Consider the following 24061-nt stretch of genomic DNA (forward strand, 5'->3'; position numbering starts at 1 on the left):
CGTGAGGATGAAGGTGACAGTGAGGACAATGATGAAGGTGATGATGAAGATGGTGGTGATGAAGGTGAGGATGGTGATCATATTAATGAATGGGCAATCTGAGATTCCCTCTGATAGAGACTTGTTCTCCTTGACCTTCTGCCATTGCTCTCCAGGTCTGCTTCTCCTGCGGAAGACTATGGTTATTCCAGGGTGGTCCCCAAGCATTCCTAGGCTGAAAAAGCATCCCAGTACCATCTCAGACTCTATAGGTGTCTAATTCAGGGCTTGGGTGCATGAGGACTGCCCCCCACCCCTGCCATGGGGGGAGGGCTCAGAGCATAGGTCGTTGCTACTTTGTCCCAGCCAATTCTTGCCATGTGGGGAGCGGGACACTGCATTGCCAGATGTTCCAAATTTTCAAGAGACGACAGAAATGCGGATATTTTTAAAAGCAAAATCCCTCAGCTTTTAAATGTTAAAGCTAATTCAAATACAAAAAAATACTGTGTGGGCCAAATAAAACCTGTCCGTGGGTTGGAGCTGGCTGGTTTTTGTAAGCTCTGGTCTAGCCAGACACTGAGCAGCATCGCTGTGGAAGGGGCAAGCAGAGGGAAATGGGCCCGCAAAGAGGCTGAGAAGGAGCAGTCCCGAGAGGCAGGCAGGAAGCTGGGGAGGCAGCACCGCCACCTCCTCCAGGAAGGCCTCCTGATCAGTCTCTCTTGATGAGAGACAAGGGCAGGTCCTGGCTAAAGAGTGTAGCCTGAGCTCCCTGTGACTTACACTCTGGGAGAACCTTCTGTTTCATGGATCGATTGTGAGTACATATGGTTACGAGTCCATCTAGGTGATGCTTAAGAACAGGCAGACTTAGCCTTTGGGGGCAACAGCCATCAGAATGGCAGGGACAGGGCTGCCTGGTGGGAGGGCGGATGGGTTCTGAGAATGACGCCATCGCTCCATACCTTGGGAAGGTTTTCAGTTGCACAAGGGTTGCTTCTCTTTTGCAATGCACTTGAGATTTGGGCAAACTTTGCATTTCACTGCAAATGTTACCCCAAGAGGAAAACAAAAAGAACCATTTAATGATATGCACGCTTCAGTGTGGGGGCAAGTTTAGAGGTGTCTGCAGTTTCCTTTGAAATGGATCAGTGTGCATGTTAGTCACTCAGTCGTGTCAGACTCTCTGCGACTCCATGGCTGCCAGGCTCCTCTGTCCATGGGATTTTCCAGGCGAGAATACTGGAGTGGGTTTCCATTTCCTTCTTCAGAGGATCTTCCCGATCCAGGGATCGAACCCAGGTCTCCTGCATTGCAGTCCGATTCTTTACCCTCTGGGCCACCAGGGAAGCCTGAAATGGATCAGAAATGGGTAAAAAAATAAATAAGGTGGATTGACAGGGGGATAGACAGGTAATAAAGCAAAATACTCATGGTAGCATCTAGGTCGTGGGTATCTATCTATTCAGTTTAACGTTCTTTAATGTTTCATCTTTATTGAGATGTTATTGATATATAATACTGTATAGGGTTCTTTGGAAACTTGTCCAGGTCCTTTGCTCATTTTATAATTAGATTATTTGTGGGTTTTTTTTCACTGTAACATTCTTTCAACTTTTTTGTCTGTTTGAAAGTTTTCTTAATAAAATGTTGCAAAAAGCAAAGGGCACGGCCATAATTACACACAGTCGCTCAGTCGTGTCTGACTCTTTCCACCCCATGGATTCTGGCCCACCAGGCTCCTCTGCCCACGGGATTCTCCCGGCCAGAGTGCTGCCGTGGGTGGCCGTGTCTTCCTCCAGGGGGTCTCCCCAACCCAGGGAGTGAACCCATATCTCCTGCATTGGCAAGCGTATTCTTTAAAGCGCACTGCCTGAGAAGCCCAGGGCTGTGATTAGAGCAACGCAATAAAGTAGTATTGGATCACAACCCAGATAAGAAATAAATGGCTGTGGTTCCAGCATGATATGAATAATTGATCGAATAAAGTAACACATACATGAGAGAGAAGGAGCAAATTCTGCGTGCAGAAGAATTCTAGATAATTGATGTGGATACTTTACCCTCAAGGTTGGGGCGTAACTCCCTACTCCTTAAGTGTGGGTTCAGCGCGATGACATCCTTCTAAAAGGAACAGTATGAAAGTGAAAGAAAAGGGTAAGTTTGTAGTCAAGAAACCTGACAAGCCCTGCCTCCGCCGGGAATTCAAGGTCAGCATCAACAGTCCTGTTGATAGACTGCAGCCTGGATGGGAGGTGAGGAGACTGGCATTTTACTTCCGTGGTTTTCCTCCCCCAGACCCGGACCCCAGGCTAGTCATGAGCAAAGCATCAGTCACACCCCAAGGGAGGGACTTCCCTGGTGGCTCGGTGGAAAAGCGTCTGCCTGCCAGTGCAGGAGACCGTTTGAAACTGTTCATGGACCCCTGACCCAGGAAGCTCCCGCGTGCTGAGGAGCTGCTCAGCCTGAGTACCGCAGCCACTGAACCTGTGCCCTGGAGCCCGTGAGCCGCAATTGAAGCCACGCGCCCTAGAGCCGGGCTCCACAAGAGACGCCGCCGCCGCGATGAGAAGCCCAGCACTGCAAGTAAGGAGTAGCGCTTCCCCCCTGGGGAGAAGCCCACGCAGCGACAAAGACCTGCCCACGGCCAGAAGTGATCAGTAAACTTATGTTTAAAATACCCCAAGGGGGGAACATCCTACGAAACACTCAGCGGGTCCTCTTCAACACTGTCAAGTTTGTCCAAAAACAAGGAAAAGGGGAGAAACCACCAGAGGCTCCCAGGCGAGCCTCGGGAGACTCGGTGACTTACATTCACGTGGTCTCCTGGACCGGGGCCTGGAACAGAAGAAGGACATGAGGTGGAAACCATGGTGCTCCAGATAAAACGTGGGCCTTGGCTAACAACCGTGCTTGAACCAAGGTTCATGCGCTGTGACGGGGCACCACAGCCACATCAGATCTTAGGGGCGGGGGCAACGGGGGCCAAGGTGGATAGGAATTCTCTGTACCATCCTTGCAAACTTTTCTGGAAGTGTAAAGCTGTTCTAAAATAAAAAATTGACTTAAATAAAGCAATCCCCCCCCCTTTTTTTTAATGATAGAGTGAAAAAATAAGTCTAGGCTCACTGGTGCTCACAGGAAGCAGCTCCATCCCTTCTTGGTCTGCCTTCACACTCCATCTGCCTGAGTCCCCTTTCCCTCCCCCGTCGCTATATGAGGAGCAGATATTCTGCATTTTTCTTGCCATCTGGGGGTTTTCCACCTGTCCCGACTTCAGGGGGTCAACCCTCCAGCCTAACTTAATATCAGAATGTCCCCCTGGCATCCAGCTCGGTCACTCCCTGTTTTCCAAGGGGAGGCTCGAGCTAAGATGGGGATAAGGGGGCCAGCCCATGGCTGGCTTGCCCACTCACCTCGCCCTCTTTGTCCAGGTCTGAGACAGATGCTCCTTCCCGTGTTGTGCCAGGCGTTCAGCTGCTGTCTCTCTGTCTCACGGGAATCCCCCTTCCTCCTTCCCTCAAGCCCACCAAGAATTCCTGCTGCCCTTCCTCAGCACCAGGTTTCTGCTGCTAATGATGCTCTCTAGCCAAAGACCTCTGGGAATACGCTTGCTTGCAGTTGAACAAGCTGGGTTTGTTGCTCAGCACAGTGGGAGAGAACCATGGGTTGAGAGGGGACACAGCCCAAGGGACAGGGGGCTACGAACTGCACTGTGTGCGCTTGGTCACCAGTCGTGTCCGGCTCTCTGCAGCCCCACGGACCGCAGCCCCAGGCTCCTCTGTCCCCCGTGTGTGCTCACTCAGTCGTGTCCGGCTCTCTGCAGCCCCACGGACCGCAGCCCCAGGCTCCTCTGTCCCCCGTGTGTGCTCACTCAGTCGTGTCCGACTCTCTGCAGCCCCATGGACCGCAGCCCCAGGCTCCTCTGTCCCCTGTGTGCGCTCGGTCACTCAGTCGTGTCCGGCTCTCTGCAGCCCCATGGACTGCAGCCCCAGGCTCCTCTGTCCCCTGTGTGCGCTCGGTCACCAGTCGTGTCCGGCTCTCTGCAGCCCCATGGACTGCAGCCCCAGGCTCCTCTGTCCCCTGTGTGCGCTCGGTCACTCAGTCGTGTCCGGCTCTCTGCAGCCCCACGGACCGCAGCCCCAGGCTCCTCTGTGCCCCGTGTGCGCTCACTCAGCCGTGTCCGGCTCTCTGCAGCCCCACGGACCGCAGCCCCAGGCTCCTCTGTCCCCAGTGTGTGCTCACTCAGCCGTGTCCGGCTCTCTGCAGCCCCACGGACCACAGCCCCAGGCTCCTCTGTGCCCCGTGTGCGCTCACTCAGCCGTGTCCGGCTCTCTGCAGCCCCACGGACCACAGCCCCAGGCTCCTCTGTCCCCTGTGTGCGCTTGGTCACCAGTCGTGTCCGGCTCTCTGCAGCCCCATGGACTGCAGCCCCAGGCTCCTCTGTCCCCTGTGTGCACTCGGTCACCAGTCGTGTCCGGCTCTCTGCAGCCCCATGGACCGCAGCCCCAGGCTCCTCTGTCCACGGGATTTCCCAGGCAGGAACACTGGGCTGGGTTGCCCTTTCCTCTTCCAGGGGAGTCTTCCCGATCCAATGATCGAACAGGTGGTAGATTCTTTGCCCTGAGCCACCAGGGAAGTCCAGGGGCTGCCCAGGGTCCCCACCAAATCCACACGCTGAAGTTGTCACCCTCAGCATCTCAGATGTGACTTCACTTGGAGAAGCGGACTTTGACAAGGTAATGAAGTTAATGTGAGGTCACTAGAGGGGAACCCTAATGGAATATGAGTGCTGCCCTCACTAGAAGAGGGGATCAGGACACAGACACGATAGAGGGCCAGCCATCTGGGCACACAGTGAGGATGAGGGCACTTACGGGCCAAGGAGAGCAGTCTCAGAAGAAACTAAACTGGCCGGCACCTTGATCGCAGACTCTCAGCCTCCAGGAGGGTCAGAAAATAGATTTCTGTTGTTGAAGCCCCTGAGTCTGTGGGTCTTTGCCATGATGGCCCAGGAAAGTGATTCAGAGGGTGTGAGAGAGGTGCTACAATTGGCTTTAGATTTACTGGCTCACTTTGAGCAGGGTCAGAGGAAGAAAACCTGCCCTGGATTTGGGTGTTGTCAGGAAGCCAAAGAAACCTTGTGATTGGGTGTCTTAAGAAATCTTATCTACAAACAGCTCATACGATTCAATATAAAAAAACTCAACCAAAAAATGGGCAAAAGCCGTAAACTGACGTTTCTGTGAGGAAGACGTACAGACGGCCAACAGGCAGAGGAAAAGGTCCTCAACATCACTGATTATCAGAGAAGTGCAGATGGAAACCACAATGAGGTCACAGCTTCACGGCAAACCACACACCAGTCAGAGTGGCCATTGTCAGGAAGTCTGTAAGCAATAACTCCTGGAGGGGGTGTGGAGAGAAGGGAGCCCTCTGACACTGTTGATGGGAATGTAAAGTGGTGCATCCACTATAGAGGACAGTATGGAGGTTCCTCAAAAACTAAACATAGAGTTGCCATATGATCTGGCAATCCCACTCCTGGGCAGATACGCAGAAAACATGACAACTCTAATTCAAAAAGATTCATGCGCCCCGACGTTCACAGGTGGCGCTAGTGGTAAAGCATCTGCCTACGAATGCAGGAGACCCAAGAGGTGAGGGTTCCATTCCTGGGTCGGGAAGGTCCCCTGGAGAAGGAAATGGCAACTCGCTCCAGTGTTCCTGCCTGGAGAATCCCGTGGACAGAGGAGCCTGGTGGGCTGCAGTCCACGGGGTCGCAAAGAGTGGGACACGACTGAGCGCACACACAGAGTGCTCACAGAAGCTCTGTATACGACAGCCGAAATGTGGAAACAACCCGAGGTTCTGGTAAGAGACGGCTGGTTTAAGAAGATGTGGTGGACACGTGTAATGGAATATTACTCAGCCATAAAAAAGAGCGAAATAATGTCAACATGGATGGACCTAGAAACATCACACTAAGTGAAGTCACACAGAGAAAAAGAAATAATATGTGATGTCACAATGTGGAATCTGAAAGTTAGTAATAATACAAATGAATCTATATGCAAAACAGAGGCAGACTCATAGACATTGCTAACAAACTATGGATACTAAAGGGGAAAGGAGAGGCAGGGAAGGATAAATTAGGAGTATGGGATTAACAGATACCAGCTACTAAACATAAAAGAGATGCATATATTTACTGAATAGCAGAGAGAACTGTATTCTATCTTATAATAACCTATAATGGAAAAGAATTTTTTTCTCTATATAAAATGTTGTTTATTCATTTAAATATAATGTTTTTTAGTCTCTAAGTTGTGTCCTTGTCTTTTGCGACATCATGGACTGTAGCCCGCCAGGCTCCTCTGTCCATGGAAGTTTCCAGGCAAGAATATTGGAGCGGGTTGTCATTTCCTTCTCCAGGGGATCTTTCCGATCCAGGGAGCAAACCCAGGTCTCCTGCATTGCAAGCGCTTTTTTCTTTTTTTCCCACCCGCTGAGCCACCAGGGAAGCCCGTATTTTCTGTGCACTTGAAACCAACACAGTATTGTGAATCAACGAAAACCCTCCAACTTTTAAAATTGACATGCAAAAAGAGAGAGAGAAAGAAGGAAAGGCAAAGAAAAAGGGAGGGAAGGAAGGAAGGAAGGGAGGGAGGGAGGAAGGAGGAAAGGAAGAAAGAAAGAAAGAGAAATCTTGTCTACAGGAGCGCAGAGGAGAGCAAGGCTAGCTGGGTACCGGGCGAGGAAGCAGGCTCCTGTCACCAGGAAAGCCTGTGCGCTGCGGTTGCGCAGTGACCCCGACCGAGGCGGGATGCATGGGTTGTCCGCATGCTGCGGGGCCTTCCTAGCCCTGCTGGGAGCCTCACCTCCCTCCTGCGCACCCTTTCCCAGCAGGCGCCGGCGTTTTTCTCCCTGATGGGCAGTGCGGTATCTGCAGAGACGACCAGCCTCACTAAACTTCCTCCAGGCCTGGCCCGTGTCTGCCGGGTCCTGCGTGGGATGCCCCCACGGGTCCGGGGAGGCCCGCAGCAGACCCGGACACGAGGGAGAAGTAGCTTAGACGGTGACAGACTCCGCGGTGGGAGTCCACCTGTCGCGGCTCCACCCCAAGCCACCCGCCCCGCACCTGTCCCTCACACTCGCGGGCTCCCGTCCTGCTCCGGCCCTGCTGGTCCCTGTTCTCGACCACGGCACCCCCGGGGCCCTCGCCCCCTCGGGCAGGCCTCTGGAGTGTTCTCACTGCCTGTCGGCGCCCGCAGCGTCACACCTGCTTCTGCTGTGTGTGTGCGTGTGTGTGTGTGCACGCGTGCGTGCCAGCCGCTCAGCTTTCCCTTCCCTCACCCCTACCTCGGCTTCCTTGGTGGCTCAGTTGGTAAAGAATCCGCCTGCAATGCAGGAGACCGGGGTTCCGTCCCTGGGTCAGGGAAGATCCCCTGGAGAAGGGAACGGCAACCCACTCCAGTGTTCTTGCCTGGAGAATCCCATGGACGGAGGAGCCTGGTGGGCTACGGTCCACGGGGTCGCAAAGAGTCGGACAGGACTGAGTGACTAACACCTCAACCTCACAACCCCAAAATTCAGAGGATCAGCCTTCTTCCACCATGCTACATCTCCGGCCGGGGGAGACTCTGAGACGTCTTTAAAATACAGGCCGCTGCGTGTCTGATGCTTCTATGTATTTACTAGACACTCCACCGGCTTCTACGTTGGTCTCTCAGTCGTGTCCAACTCTTTGCGACCCCATGGGCTGCTCTATCCATAGGATTCTCAAGGCAAGAGTCCTGGAGTGGGTTGCCATTTCCTTCTCTAACCACTGGCTTGCAGGATCTTAATCCCCAGACCAGGGATGGAACCCGAGCCCCTGCTGTGGAAGCACAGAGTCTTAACCCCTGGATCCCCAGGGAAGTCTTGTGAAGCTACTCTTTAGGACATGCGTGCATTTATTGTCCATGGGCTTTCCCCCTGGGACGTCAAAGTGCAGAAATATAGGAAGCCCCTCCCCACCCCGCTGTGTTTTAAACAGCTTTACTGGGATATAGGCGATATACAGAAAACACACATATTTAATGTGTGCTATTTGATGACTTTGGAGAAAAAGCAAACACGGTAAAACCATTACCCCCATCAAGGTAATGTACGTTTCTGACACCTCCCAGGCCCTTCTTGTTCCCTCTTTTAACATCCTTTCATGCTTTCCTTTGAGACGCTTTTGTCTGTTATTTGTCTGGCCGCATGCAGGATCTTAGTTCCCTCCCCAGGGTTTCACCCTCGGCAGTGAAAGCTCAGAGTCCCAACCACTGGTCCACCAGAGAGCTCCCTACGCTGTGATTTTGAAATGACTTTAGATCTACAGAAGAGCCGTAAAGACGGCGCATATGCCCTTTGCTTAAGCTTCCTGATGTTAACATCTTCCATAACCAGAGTTCTGTCGCTTAATCGCTAAGCTGGGTCTGACTCTTTTGCGACCCCATGGGCTGCAACCCTCCAGACTCCCCTGTCCATGGGATCTCCCAGGCAAGAATACTAGAGCCGGTTGCCATTTCCTTCTCCAGCGCACCTTCCCGACCCAGGATCAAACCCCGGTCTCCTGCATTGCAGGTGGGTTCTTTACCGACTGAGCCACAAGGGAAGCTCTTGGGTGCAACAAGAAACCTACTTTTTTTGGTACGATGGGGAGGTATTTTGGAGGAAGTGATAGAAGGTGGTCCCTGAAGGATGAGAAGAGTTTCAGGCAGAAATAACAGCTTATACAAAGGTCCTGAGGCAGGGACAAGCTTAGACTTGGAGGAGCAGACTGAGAACCAATACGTGTGTGTGGGGGCGGGTGGGGGTGGCTGGTGGGAGCAAGGGAAGGGGTGTTCTGAAGGAGGAGCCTGGAGAGGTGGGCAGGCCAGCTCTCCCAGGGTCTGAAGTCTGAGAGGCATCTTAGAGCTTCTTTTCAGGCAACAGAGCCATGGGTAGGGGTGGGGTTTAAGCAAACCTGGGTGTGGCATTGTGGCTGTGAATGGAGTTTGACAGGAAATGGCTTGTGTGTCCAGATGCTAGAGATGTGTTTAGATCTAGCCGGTGGGACAAACGTCAAGCCATTTTATTGATAGCGTGGCAGCCACACAGCTAGGAAGACGGCATAACCTCGAGGCTCCTGGGATCCCCTCTGAGCCACGCTGGATGGGTATGTCTCACCTGCATAGGCAGGCATTTTCACTTTGTTTTTTTTCTCTTTCCTTTTTTTCCTTTCTTTGTGTGTGTGTGTATGCACTTAGTCACTCAGTCGTGTCCACCTCTTGGTGAACCCATGGACTGTCCCTGCCAGGCTCTTCTGTCTGTGGGGATTCAATATTCTCCGTAGGCAAGAATATTGGAGTGGGTAGCCATTTCCTTCTCCAGGGGGTCTTCCCAACCCAGACATTGAACCCAGGTCTTCTGCATTCCAGGCGGATTCTTTACCGTCTGAACCACCAGGGAAGACCATGAATACTGGAGTGGGTAGCCTATCCCTTCTCCAGGGGAATCTTCCTGACCCAGGGATCAAACTGGGTTTCCTGCACTGCAGGTGGGTTCTATACCAGCTGAGCTACCAGGGAAGCCCTAGCTCTTGGTATTTACACTCACTGCCTTTTGGGGGGAAGGAGGGCAGGGAGTGCAACTCAATTCACGCTTAACAGGAAATCCTGCACAGAAGACAAAGCAGAGAGAAGAGAAACCGGAGCCGATGTGGGCGAGGAAGGGATGGGAGCTCTGAGCCCACAAGGTGGTCCTCGTCTTTGCCCTGAAGGATAATCCCTCAAAGGAAGCACTCCGGTGCCTTGGGGTTGGAAAGAAAACTGACCTTCTGCAGTCCTGTGGCCACTGCAGAATTTTCACAATTTGCTGACATACTGAGTGCAGCACTCTAACAGCTTGGGTTTGAAATAGCTCGACTGGAACTCCATCACTTCCACTAGCTTTGTTCGTAGAGATGCTTCCTAAGGCCCTCCACACTCCAGGATGTCTTCAGTTTAGAGTCACCCTTGTCACTTTCCACCTCACTTTGGGTTGATTGCAGTGACTCTGTGACTGTCGCCTCCAGCCTTGGCCTCTCTGAACTAAGCCCTGCACTTCCCTCTCCCCGGCAGCCACCTGGGCTCCCTGCGGGTCTTTGAATGAGCTGCTGCACAGGCCCCCCCCCACCCCCGCCCCCCGCCGTTAGCTGTGCTCTCCCGGATGCACAGTGACCAAGTCTGTCTCCCATTCTAACCCTTGCTCAAATGCATGTCCTTAACTCCTCCTCCCCAGACCACCGTATAAACATCTCAACCTGCCCCCCACCCCCCAAGCAATGTAGATCTCCCAGACCTCCCCTCCACCTTCTCCTTTTTCCAAATCATTTTTCCTCTTCGAGTAGACTATGAATTTACTTATTGGGAAGACTCTTGAGAGTCCCTTGGTCAGCAAGATGATCAAGTCAGTCAATCCTAAAGGAAATCAACCCCTGAATATTCATTGGAAGGTCTGAAGCTGAAGCTCCAATACTTTGGCCACCTGACGCGAAGAGCCAGCTCATTGGAAAGACCCTGATGCTGGGAAAGATTGAAGGCAGGAGGAGAAGGGGACGACAGAGCATGAGAAGGTTGGATGGCATCACCGACTCAATGGACACAAGTTTGAACAAGCTCCGGGAGTTGGTGATGGACAGGGAGGCCTGGTGTGCTGCAGTCCATGGGGTTGCAAAGAGACTCTACTAACAGATTGAACAACACTCCCTCTGCAAGAAGATAAGATCCTCGAGGGTGCGGTTTTGTTTTGGTCTACTGATGGCCCTCAAGAGCCTCGAAGAGTGCCTGATATACAGAGGATCGACAAATCCTTATTGAATAAAGAAATGAATTTGTCAGATTAAAAAAATTTTTTTTTCCCGTCCCTTCCCGCAGGAAGGGAACTTTTTCTCTGTGGTCGCAAGAGGGAGCCCAAGATACAAGTTAATTCTCTGCAACCCCAGACACCTAGGGCTTCCCCCAAGGCTCAGCAGGGGAAATGCGGGTTCGATTCCTCGGTCGGGAGGATCTCCTGGGGGAGGAAATGGCAACACACTCCAGTAATCTTGCCTGAAAAACCCAAGGACAGAGGAGCCACAGTCCCTGGGGTCGCAGAGTCAGACCTGGCTGCGTGACTCAGCACTCCACTGCAGACACACGCTGTTTCCTTCTCTTGTGCAAGTTGTGAATAATGCTGCAAAGAGCACAGGGGTTTTCATCGCTCTTCAAGATCAAGCTTTCATTTCCTTTGGAAACAGACTCGGGGGTGGGATCACTGGATCACATGATAGTTCTATTTTCTGTTTTGCTTTTGTGAGGAAGGAATGATTCTGGTTCTCATGCAAACGCAGGAGTATATGGAAAGGGTACCAACCACCTCCGCTGAGCCGTCTTCAGCCCTCTGGTTGACACCCGTGCATCACCCTCCCACCTCCGTCCCGAGGGCTGGCAATTGGGAACTGGTGGCAGAAACTGCAGCCCTTTGCTCTCATATAGGAGCCCGACCTGGGTCACGGGACAGCCTCCTCCCGAGTCTGGGGAGCGGAGGCGTCCTTCCTGTTCAGCTCCAGCCTTGACCTGCAGGGCCGCTCTGAGGACCGATGAGAGTGCTCCTGCTGCTCTTCTCAGTAGATGCCTCTACCCAAAACCGGAGTCCTCTTTTATCCCATAATTTCCCAGGAATCATGAAACAGGCCATGGTAATTAGCTCTTGACTAGCTTTTCTTTTTGCTTTTGTTATTATTTTTTGAGATGTACACAGTCTATTTATTTTTTATTTTATCTATTTTTGGCTGCGCTGCCTCTTTGCTGCCGGCATGTGGGCTTTCTCTAGTTGCAGAGAGGGAGGCCAGTCTCTCCTTGTGGAGCACGCGCTCTAGGGCCCAGGGGCTTCAGTAGTTTGTGGCCCGCGGGCGCTAGGGCACGCAGGCATCCGTAGTCCCAGCTCCCTGGCTCCAGGTGTGGGCTGAGTAGTTGCCGCAAGCAGGCTTAGCTGCTCCATGCAGGTGGAATCTTCGCAGACCAGGAATCGAACCCGAGTCCCCCACATTGGCAGGCAGGCTCTCATCCACTGCGCCACCAGGAGGCTCCTTGGCTTGGCCCTTCATCATTTTTTTTAATAGGCTCCACCTTTTTCTTGTAACAGAGTTTTCCTCGCAAGGCAGTGATCTCCTAGAATGACAGCCATAACGTTGACAAGTCATTTTCTCTCATGTCGGTCAGCCCAAAGTCTAGGCACGAGCTTGGCCAGCATTCCTAGTGCCTTGGCAGTCAAGACTCTGCCTTCCGTTATCTGCCAGGTGTAGCCCCGATTCTGGGGGTGGGGGGAGTTGCTATGTTTAACAGGGTGACACTGCTGCTCGGTTGAGATTAGATCAGAGGTGAGGAGGTTAAAAACAGTAGTAGGGAGAAAGACAAACAGCATAGGACGTCACTTATATGTGGAGCCTAAAATCTGACACAAATCAACATATCTACAGACAGAGACAGACTCACAGACATAGCAAACAGACTGTGGTTGCCAGCGGGGTGGGGTTGGGGGAGAGATGGGCTGGGGGTTTGGGGTTAGTGGATGCAAATGCTTCCATGTAGACTGGATAAACAACAAGGTCCTACTGTGGAGCACAGGGACTTATGTTCAATATCATGGGATAAACCATGATGGAAAAGAATATAAAGAAGATTGCAAAAAGCCCAAAATGAAACAAAAAATTAACAGAGAGGATAGATGTTTGCCTCTGGCAGGCAGATGGGCTAGAGACCAGTTCTCTTTATTGTTTAAAACTAGGGTTTCTATCCTTTTGAGTCTTGCTAACGCCCAGTCCACATTCATCCCAGGATGTGGCCCTTCGTGGATGTTCATAGGGTCCTTTCTCCACGATGGAGCCCTCTGCTTGATACCCCAGTTTGAAAGTTCCGTATTTTAATGAGATGGCCAAAACATCTATCCGGCTTTTCACTCTCTTCTCCACTGCTTCTACTGTCCAGAGTCAGCAAAGTGTCCGTGTAAAACTTGTGCAAGTGATAAATGCCCGTCTTGGTTTCCTTCTCCTTTTGCAAGTTAGAGCCAGAAATTCTCTCTTGCCTTGGAAACGCTCCAGGGCTGGCAAGCAGATGTTCTTTATGGGTTGTCCCTGTTTTTTTGTTTGTTTCGTTTTTTCTTTTGCAAATGGGAAGTTTAACCTAAAACAACCTAGTCAGTCATTTTTGGAAACCAAACTTCTATCAGCATTTCTTTTGAGTTTACTTCCCAGTCTCAAATCCGTGTGTGTGTGTGTGTGTGTGTGTGTGAGTGTGTGTCCTCAGTAGCTCAGTTGTGTCCGACACTTTGTGACCCCATGGACTGTAGCCTGCCAGGCTCCTCTGTCCGTGGGATTTCCCAGGCAAGAATACTGGAGTGGGTTGCCATTTCCTTCTCCAGGGGATCTTCCCAATCCAAGGATCAAACCCGGGTCTCCTGTACTGGCACGTGGATTGTTTATCCCAAGCCACCTGGGAATCCCTGGCATTCTAATAGTCACCATCCTACCCCAAGCAACTCATCTCTTTCCTGGAGGACAAGAGCTTCTTAAGTAGTCAGTCTATCCACCCAATTATTTTTTCTTTAATAAATACAAAATGTACATTTACACTATATATTATTGCTAAATATAGTATCACAATAATAGGTGACCACAAAGGATCTTCTCAGATTGAAAGCCAGCTCCACCACTCACTAGATGCACAGCACAGTCCAATCATTTACCCCTCTGAGTCCCACTATCCTCATCTCTAAAATAGATCTAATAAAGAAAACTCCTTTACTGAGGCTTCTGAGAATTAAGCCAACTATCCATATGCAGAACTCAGAACAGCAACTGGCTTGTCAGTGCCCAGAAAATGTGAAAATGTGAGCTGCTTTTTGTCTTGTTTCCTTTTTGTTTTTTTGTACACACAAAAGGGCTTGTGGGATCTTAGTTCCCCAAACAGGTATTGACCCCACACCCCTTGCTTTGGAAGTGCAGAGTCTTAACCACTGGACCACCAGGGAAGTCTCCGAAGCTGTTATTTTTGTTGTCTCTTCTGATTCTGTCTCCATGAAGTGGCTGCACGGATGTACCCTAGACAAAAATCTGATTATGCCAGACTTACATTTAAAACCTTGTTCAGGACTTCCCAGTGCTTAGGACCCCACCTGCCGACGCAGGGGACATGGGTTCGATCCCTGGTCGGGGAACCAAGATTCCACATTACCGTGGTGCACCTAAGTCCGCTCATGGCAACTAAAACACCACGCAACCAAAATAAATACATTTAATAATTATTTTTTAAAATATATATAAAACAAGATAAAACGAAACCTTTCCCATTATCCTCAAGATACAATCCAAAGTCTTTACATAGCCTTTTAGGAAGTGCTACACGTTTAGTCTCTACTGAAGCTTCTCCACGATGTTTTCCCATCTCCTTCTTAGAACCACCAGTTAGATTAGTTCTGACCTGGGGCTGCAGTCGAGGTTCTGCCAAGCTTCTCCCCGGCCTCTGCCCTGCTTCCCCGTGTTGACAGCTGATCTGTCTTCCCATGCCTACGAAAGCTCAGTATCACCCAGGGGCCTTCCCTGGGGTGGGCAGTCAAGGTCACGTCCCCTCTGAAGCCAGAGCCAGAGCCACGCTTTCCCTCAGAGCTCCTCAGAGCGACTTTCATGGCTTCTCTGGTATTGCGCTGTGCATTGTTTCTTTAATTCTTTGGCCTCCTGGCACATGGGATAGTTCCCCAACCAGGCATCGAACCCCCGGCCCCTGCGCTGGAAGGCAGAGTCTTAACCGCTGGGCCACGGGCCGTCCCTGTTGGGCTGTTATCAGTGGAGGCAGCGGTCCTACCCCGAGCGGTATTTCCAGCCTTTGTTACACTCCTGGGAACTCATGACTGATTCTCATCATTGCGACCAGAGCATGTGATACCTGCTGCTCAGCTTTTTTCTTCTTCAAGAAATGGATGCGTCATTTTCACTCTCTCATTCTCCTTCGTCTCTCTGGTAGCAGAGAGGTCTTAGTGGTTGCCGAAGCCCCAAATTCGGAAGAATGCTGGGAGCACGGGTCACCCTGTGGGAGGGACCCCAACTGCAGACCTGGAGACACCCCTACGGGAGGGGTGAGAAATAGACATCCTGTTGAGATACATTACTGAGCTTTTTGAGGTTGATGGGTGAAAAAAAAGAAAAAAAATCTAGTGCTACTAGTGGTTATTCATCACCCCGAGATCACGTGACTACTGGAGCGCTGTGATGTGTGTCTTCCTTGCTAGGCGGGGAGCTCCGTTAACTTGCATGTTTCAAAAGACTCGGGTCTTTAAGAGACACCCAATTGGCTGAACAACAGCAGTGAGAGAGGCACCAGGTACGCCTCCCCAAGGAGCAACGCGCCTAAGGTGCATATTCGACATGAGCTGTCGCTGTTGTCCACTCGTTCATCTCGTCCGACTCTTTACAAGCCCGTGGACTGCAGCCCGCCGGGCTCCTCTGTCCGTGGGATTTCCCCGGGCAAGAATTCTGGGGCGGGTTGCCGCGCCCTCCTCCAGGGGATCTTCCAACCCAGGGATGGAGCCCGGGTCTCCTGCATTGGCAGGCGGCTTCTTTATCATCTGAGCCACCAGGAGAGCCCAGGGCCTCGGTTGGCGGGGTCGTAAGAACACGCTCCTTTTCCATGCGCCCTCCCGTGCGTTTCTTCTTTAGATTCCTTGCCACACGAGGCAGAGCTCGTCTGGCTGTTCCCAGGAAAGCATGCGTTCCCCCTTTCACAGTGGTGCAGTCTCTCCGGGAGGGGGCTGCTCACAAGGGAACCTCCTGTCGGGTCTCAGGTGCATCTGCTTGTGACCTTAGTAAGTATGTCCAGCCAAGAAATTTGGGCAGAAATAACACGCATCCTTCCCGGGCCAGCCATTCACCGGTGGACGCACCCTCTCTGCTTTCGCTTCCTCTCGCCTTCTGTTGGAGGCAGAGGGCACCGCTGCCCATGAAGACGGTCGGGCCACAGATGGAAGCGACCTGTAGTTCCTGAAAACTCCTAGGGAGGAAATTAAAACTTCACCCACGAAAACCCACGTTGGTTATTTGCATAAGCGAGAAATCAACTTCCGTTGTGTTAAGACACTGGTGTCTCAGGGTTGGCTTGCAGTTACAGTGGTGAATGCTACTCTGTCTGTCTGTTTAATATTACAGCATCACTAAATAACTGATGGTTAGCTCTTTGAGTCTGTCTCTGGTTGGATGGGAGCTCTGGGCACAGGGACCCTACCCATTTCGTTTGCTCCGGTGTGCCAGACGCCAAGCACACGGCAGGCAGTGTGTAAATAGTGGTTAACTGGCTTCTGAAGAAACGGAACTGATGAGCTCACATTTACGAAAGTTCATGGGGCATGCAATGTGTCCGAGGTCGTGGTGGAGACAGGAGCAGAGGAAAATCTCATTCCGTCTGACTTCTCAGTCCACACTCTGTATGTCTTTCAATATTTCAAGGAACAAGTTTCCATTACACATCTACTCAGAGTGGCCAAAATCCAAAACTCTGAGGAAGCCAAATGCTGGTGAGAAATGTGGAGTGAGAGAAACTCTCATTCTTCGCTGCTGGGAAATGCAAAATGGGACAGCGGCTTTGATGAAAGACCCACAGTTTCTTAGAAAACTAACCCTGCTTCCCACGTGATCCAGCAATGGTGCTCCTTGGTATTTACCTGAGTGGACTGAAAATATGTCTGCATGAAAAAGCTGCACACAGATGTGTACTGTTGTTCAGTCGCTCAGTTGTGTCCGACTCTTAGTGACCCCGTGGACTACAGCATGCCAGGCCTCCCTGTCCATCACCAACTCCTGGAGCTTCCTCAGACTTGTGTCCATCGAGTCAGTGATGCCATCCAACCATCTTGTCCTCTGTCATCCCCTTCTCCTCCTGCCTTCAATCTTTCCCAGCATCAGGGTTTTTCCAATGAGTCGGCTCTTTGCATCAGGTGGTCAAAGAATGGGAGCCTCAACTTATTTTTTTTTTTCATTTATTTTTATTAGTTGGAGGCTAATTACTTTACAATATTGTAGTAGTTTTTGCCATATGTTGACATGAATCAGCCATGGATTTACATATGTTCCCCATCCCAATCCCCCCTCCCACCTCCCTCCCCATCCTATCCCTCTGGGTCTTCCCAGTGCACCAGCCCTGAGCACTTGTCTCATGCATCCAACCTGGGCTGGTGATCTGTTTCACCCTTGATAGTATACTTGTTTCAATGCTATTCTTTCAGAACATCCCACCCTCGCCTTCTCCCATAAAGTCCAAAAGTCTGTTCTATACATTTGTGTCTCTTTTTTCTGTCTTGCATATAGGGTTATCGTCACCATCTTTTAAAATCCCATATATATATGGATTTTAAAATCCCATATATATGCATTAGTATTATATATTATATATAATATAATATATATTATATTATATATATATAATTATTATTATAAAATCCCATATATATTATTAGTATTGGTGTTTATCTTTCTGGCTTACTTCACTCTATATAATGGGCTCCAGTTTCATCCATCTCATTAGAACTGATTCAAATGCATTCTTTTTAATGACTGAGTAATATTCCATTGTGTTTAGGTACCATAGCTTCCTTATCCATTCGTCTGCTGATGGGCATCTAGGTTGCTTCCATGTCCTGGCTATTATAAACAGTGCTGCAATGAACATTGGGGTACATGTGTCTCTTTCAGATCTGGTTTCTTCGGTGTGTATGCCCAGGAGTGGGATTGCTGGGTCACATGGCAGTTCTATTTCCAGTTTTTTAAGGAATCTCCACACTGTTTTCCATAGCGGCTGTACTAGTTTGCATTCCCACCAACAGTGTAAGAGGGTTCCCTTTTCTCCACACCCTCTCCAGCATGTATTGCTTGTAGACTTTTGGATAGCAGCCATCCTGACTGGCGTGTAATGGTACCTCATTGTGGTTTTGATTTGCATTTCTCTGATAATGAGTGATGTTGAGCATCTTTTCATGTGTTTGTTAGCCATCTGTATGTCTTCTTTGGAGAAATGTCTGTTTAGTTCTTTGGCCTATTTTTTGATTGGGTTATTTATTTTTCTGGAATTGAGCTGCAGAAGTTGCTTGTATATTTTTGAGATTAATCCTTTGTCTGTTGTTTCGTTTACTATTATTTTCTGGGAGCTTCAACTTCAAATGTGTATAGCAGCTGCTTTTTTCATAACTGCCCCAAGTTGGAAGCAATCAAGATGCTGATCAGCCGGTGAACAGATGAATAAACAGAGGTGCATCCACAGTATAGTATTCTGTGCTAAAGAGATAGGAGCTAGCAAGCTCATGAAAAAACATGGAGGAACTTTATTTTTTTTTAAGCTTTTTATTTTGTCTTGGGGTATAGCCGATGCACAATGCGGCGATAGTTTCAGGTGAATGGCAAGGGGACTTGCTATCCATATACAGGTGTCCACTTGCCCCCAGCTCCCCTCCCACCCAGGCTGCCACCCAGCAGTGAGCAGAGTCCCTGGGCCCCACAGTAGGGCCTGTTGGTCATCCATTGTAAAGATAGCAGGGCGTGCGTATGGACCCAGAGAAACTTTAAGTGCTTGTTATCCAGTGGAAGCAGTCAGTCTGAATAGGCTACATGCCATATGATTCCAACTCCACGACCTTCTGGAGAAGGAAAAACTATGCATATGGTAAAAGGATCGAGGCTGCCAGGGGTTAGGGAGCGGGGAGGGAATGAGCATATGGAGCAGAGGCATTTTTGGAGAGTGAAGCTACCCTGTATGGGTCTGTAGTGGCAGATTCATGGCGCTGTGCATTTGTCCACCCAGGGTGAGCCCTAGTGTGAACCGTGGGCTTCGGGGGGTTCTGATGCCAGTGTGAGTTCACCAGCTGCAACACATGCACCAGCCTGCTGATGATGGGGGATGCTATGCCTGTCGTGGGGGGGCAGGCGGTGTATGAGAAACCTTGGCATCTTCTGATCATCAGCCCCCTTTTTTCCATACTGTGCAGCTTGTGGGATCTTAGTTCCCCAACCAGGGGCCAAACCCAGGCCCCTCGGCAGTGAGAGTGCTGAGTCCTAACCACTGGGCCTCCAGGGAATCCCCCTTCTGCTCAGTTTTGCTGTGAACCTAAAACCAGTCTAGGAAATAAAATTTACTTACGAAAAAACCCAAATTACCCATAGGTGGTGGATGTGTTGGTGTGATGGTGTTGGATGTGATGGTGTTTCAGATAAACGTTGTTTAGTTGCTAAGTCATATCCTAGACTTTTTGCGACCCCAGAACTGCCAGGCTCCTCTGTCCATGGGAGTTCCCAGGCAAGAATACTGGAGTGGCTTGCCATTTCCTTCTCTAGGGGATCTGCCCGACCCAGGGATTGAACCCAGCTCTCCTGCACTGCAGGCAGATTCTTAATCATCTGAGCCACGAGGGAAGCCCCCAGTGCTAACCCTGGGCCAAACCATTTTGCATGTTGTTGTTGTTGAATCGCTCAGTCATGCCTGACTCTTTTGTGACCCCATGGACTGTAGCCCGCCAGGCTCCTCTGTCCATAGGATTCTCCAGACAAGAATACTGGACTGGGCTGCCATTTCCTTCTCCAGGGGATCTGCCCAACCCAGGGATCGAACCCACACCTCCTGCATTGGAAGGTGGACTCTTCACCGCTGAGCCACCAGGGAAGCCCTCTCAGCTAAGCGAGCAGCAGTTTACTTGCAAAGCAGTTGGAACATCTGCTATGAAACGTCCCTCCCTGCGGATGGTGTTGGCAGTGAGGAGAAACAAAACCTCAAGGAAAGGAGTTACTTCCCTTCTCGAGAGAAAATTGCTGCCGGCCAAAATCTTGGCCTTCTTGGCCCAGAGAAGCCAAATGAAAAAAAATATGCAGACAGTTTGGAGGAAATAGAGAGGTGGCTTTTATTCTTAGCTGGCAGAGAGGGGAACGCAGTTGGCTTGTGCCTCCAGCACTGTGCCCCCCACTCTCCCAAGAGGAGTCTAGGGGCTTATATAAGACAAGGGCTTGCAGGGGTCGGTGATGAGGAGTGAAGATGATAGGGTCTTAATTTCTTCTTCTTGCATTGTTTCAAAGACAGTCATTGACGGGTGTCAGTAACCCAGTAATGGAGTCTGGCAGCTTGGTGGCTCTGCCGTCTTCTTTCTGACATGTAATGACAAGGGGCAGGGTTTGGAAGGCTAAACAGCAGCTAGGGGGTGTATTTAGCACAGAGTCCAAGTAAAACAGGGGCGAAGTGTAGCTCCCGCAGAGTTAGGGGGCAGAGACTTAGTTACAGACACTCAGAGTTAGGAACAAAGTTAGAAAAAAAAAAGGCTAGGAATGTTCAGGTCTGCTGCTCACTGTTCTCTTTATTTTCTTTGTTTTCAGGAAGGGGAAAGAGAAAAAAAATCACTCCTCTTTTTTTCCTTTTCACTGCAACAAAACCAACAGGGAAACCAAAAAACATACTTGGTGTTAAGCTTCTGGGCATCACACCCTACCTACGTGTTTGTCTGTCGAGTCGGGCTCCACTGAACAAGACGCGCACGCCTGGCCTGGTTCGCCCCACCCCCGCCCCTCTTCCGCTGAGAGCCCCCGGTGGGGACGAGCATGCATCCTGGACTGGCTTCTCCCCGGGCCCTGGGAAGCCGCCCCTGCAAGGACTTCCAGGTGCTCCTAGCTGATGGTGAGCAATCATAGATGGGTTCGACGGACCCCCGGGGCTTGTGCTCACGCGGAAATGTGCCCGGCTGACGTTCCCAGGGCTTGTGGTCACGTGTGAGCATGCCGGGCTGGCCCTGGTCCTCTTTGGGACTTAGATGGGTGGTTTTAAGCTTTTTTCCTAAAATTAACTGATTGATTTATTTTTGGCTGCGATAGGCCTTCACTGTTGTCCACGGGCTTTCTCTAGTTGTGGCAAGGGAGGGCTTCTCTCGCTGCAGAGCGCAGGCTCCAGACACGCGGGCTTCAGTAGTTGTGACTTAGTTGCTTCTGCAGCATGGAATCTTCCCAGACCAGGGATTGAACCCATGTCCCCTGCATTGGCCGGCGGATTCTTAACCCCTAGGGAAGCCACTAGGGAAGGCACTAGGCACACAGGCTTCAGTAGTTGTGGGACGCAGGCTTAGTTGCGCTGCAGCATGTGGAATCTTCCTGGACCAGGGACCAAACCCGCATCCCCTGCACTGGCCGGCGGATTCTTAACCCCTGGACCACCCCAGAAGTCCTGTTTTAAGCTTTATAATCCAGGGAGGATTATGAGAGGTGTCCCTGGGGTTCTTGGGGACATAGTGACATACAGAGGCCCTCCAGACCCATTGTTGGAGACAGAGAGAAAAAAAAGGAGACAGAGAATTTGCATGAAGTCAGACTAAGCGAGACAGAAGAGACGAAGAGGCGCAGACAGAGACAGACATGCTGAGTGAAGGAGACCCCCGCTCACCTGGATACCGAGGGTGGGCTTAGAGATACTCCGCCCAGCGTGGCGGCTGCCACCCACAGGAGGCTGTTGATCAGCTGACATAGCCTGTCTCAATCGGAAAGTGCGCATGTGTGCGCGCTCAGTCGCTCAGTTTTGCGACCCCATGGACTGTGGCCCGCCAGGCTCCTCTGTCCGTGGATTTTCCAGGCAAGAATACTGGAGTGGGTTGCCATGCCCTCCTCCAGGGGATCTTCCCCACCCGGGGATCAAACCCACGTCCCCTGCGGCTCCTGCATTTCCAGGCGGGTTTCTTACCACTGAGCCACCTGGGAAGCCCAATCAGGATGCGCGTCTGGTGATAAAACACTCCCTGCACCTTGAAGCCATGATATGAGAAAGAGTGTGAGCTCTCTTGCTGGTCACGTCTTACGCTGAAAAGACACCATTTTAAAATAGACTGGGTTATGTTGGTGTTTGACAGAAAATGACAGAGTTCTGTAAAGCAATAATCCTTCAAGTAAAAAATAGATTGGGCTAAATGAAACATAAGTATAATTAATTTCCATCAGTTTTTGTTTTTTTTTAGTGTGAACGTGTGAAAGTACCTAAGTGGCTAGTCTTTGTGGTTTATGCTGCGTCTTTGCTGGACCGTGCTGATTTGGAAAGCTGACTGGCCACCTTAACACCCCACAGTCTTTGCAAAGGAGATTCAGAAGAAAATGGGCATTCCCCCTTAAGCAGACTCTGATAGAATCTCCGGAGAGCAGGTGGCCAAGAGGCATTACTCAGAGACCTGGTGTGACCTTTCTGTCCCAAGAGAGATGAGCTAAGTTTCCAAGTCTTGCTTAACAGACGGTGGCTTTTCTGACTTCCCTTGAAATTTGTGATTCAGTCACTGAAGACATCTTTCAGACAAGATGGTTTTTCTGACAATGACCTCTCATAGTATTGGACCCTAATGATTTCTGGACTCGGACTTCATGGTCATGGGGGGCTGGAACAGTGCAGAAGACAAGAACAATAAACTGGACGTAAGGTAAATACACCCAGATTGAAGTCCTCAGAAGAGAAAACTAGAACACCCATGGGGAAAAGTTTCAGAGACTTGTGGGACACAGAAAGAAGATTCTTTACATGATTAATTGGCGGTCTGAGGATGAAAAACAGAGAGTGCCAAGGAAGAGGGATGTTTGAGGAAATAGTGACCTAGAAGTTGCCCAGTCATGTCTTATTTAAATTTTTTGTTTGATTTCATCTTTCTTTCTAAATTTATTTTTACTTTAAAAAGTTATTTATTTTAAATGAAGGATAATTGCTTTACAGTATCATGTTGGTTTCGGTCACGCATCTACCTGAACCAGCTACAGGTGTACATGTGTCCCCTCCCTCTTGAATTCCCCTCCCGCCTCCCTCCCCATCCCACCTGCTCTAGGTTGGCACAGAGCACGGGGCTGAGCTCCCTGCATCTTACTCCAATTTGAATTCTGTCCAACTTTTGATTATCCAATGTGATCTATCTTTGTTTCCCAGGTTGGATCAGCCATCAAGCCACTGCCTCCAGAAGCTCAGAGAAACCCAGGATAAATACAAATAAAAGTGTTCAGTATTTCAGAGTGAATTTATCCAAACTTCAAAGGAAAAATAACATCAATCTTATGAAAACACATTAGTGAGGAAAAGAGCGACTATAACTTATATTCCATATATTTATTTGTCGATTTATTGATCAAGTCGAGTGTTAGTTGCTCAGTTGTGTCCAGCTCTTTGCGACCCCGTGGACTGTAGCCCACCAGGCTCCTCTGTCCATGGGATTCTCCAGGCAAGAGTACTGGAGCGGGTTGCCATTTCCTTCTCCAGGGGATCTTTGCAACCCCGGGGTTGAACCTGGGTCTCTTGCATCTCCGGCATTGGCACCACCTGGGAAGCCCCAGCAGCTACAAACTGCTACATAAACAACAACAGAACAGCAACAGAGCAGAGAGGTTTTTGTTGTTTGTAGACACCCTGAGGACCAATGTTATTTAGTGATACCCTGGAAAAGGAAGGCAAAGCTGGAAGACACACACTACTAGATGTCGGGCCTTCGTACGGGGCTCGACTGTCTGGTCCAAGTGTTACTGGGCACAGATACGTACTCTAATCATTAGAACAGTGCGGTCTCCTGCGATACGACACAGGATATCCACAGCTCAGTGAGGAAAGGAGGGTCCTTCTGATAAACTGTCCTGTACTAATCGGATTTCCACATGAAAAACGTATGTGGACTCTTACTGTACAACACGTACACACACACCCCATTATGTCCCAAGGACTGAAGATATAAATCCAAAAAGTACATCTCTAGCTCTGGGAGGAACATACAGAGAATTTCTTCACCCTTTGCAGCAGCAATAAACATAAAATAAAATTAGGTAAGTGGGATCTAATAAGATTCAGAAATAATCTTTTTCAAAATGCAGCAACGAGAGTGACCCTCAGCTAGACAAGGAACAAATATTCACAAGGAACACATCTGACAAAGGACTCGAGCATAACAAGAAAAAGAGAAAGCTTCCTACTGTTTAGTTAAAAAAAGTCAATTCAGTTGTCTAAAATGAGGAAATGAGAAAAATGACTCAAACAGACAT

The 24061-nt window shown here is 50.1% G+C and overlaps 2 long non-coding RNA genes across 2 annotated transcripts; one reads left to right on the plus strand and one right to left on the minus strand.

Annotated features, from left to right (window-relative positions):
* Positions 1-2041: 2041 nt before the first annotated feature.
* LOC139029789 (uncharacterized) lies at positions 2042-3555 on the minus strand. Its single transcript, XR_011481993.1, has 3 exons — positions 3396-3555; positions 2792-2817; positions 2042-2103 (listed from the first exon to the last, which is right to left on the minus strand). It is a non-coding gene; the product is annotated as an uncharacterized lncRNA (long non-coding RNA).
* A 5493-nt stretch (positions 3556-9048) lies between these two features.
* Positions 9049-23040, plus strand: LOC139029790 (uncharacterized). Its single transcript, XR_011482000.1, has 3 exons — positions 9049-9166; positions 20402-20699; positions 22965-23040. It is a non-coding gene; the product is annotated as an uncharacterized lncRNA (long non-coding RNA).
* The last annotated feature ends 1021 nt before the right edge of the window (positions 23041-24061 follow it).

This window comes from Odocoileus virginianus, chromosome 20 (genome assembly GCF_023699985.2).
Source record: "Odocoileus virginianus isolate 20LAN1187 ecotype Illinois chromosome 20, Ovbor_1.2, whole genome shotgun sequence".
Classification (NCBI taxonomy): domain Eukaryota; kingdom Metazoa; phylum Chordata; class Mammalia; order Artiodactyla; family Cervidae; genus Odocoileus; species Odocoileus virginianus.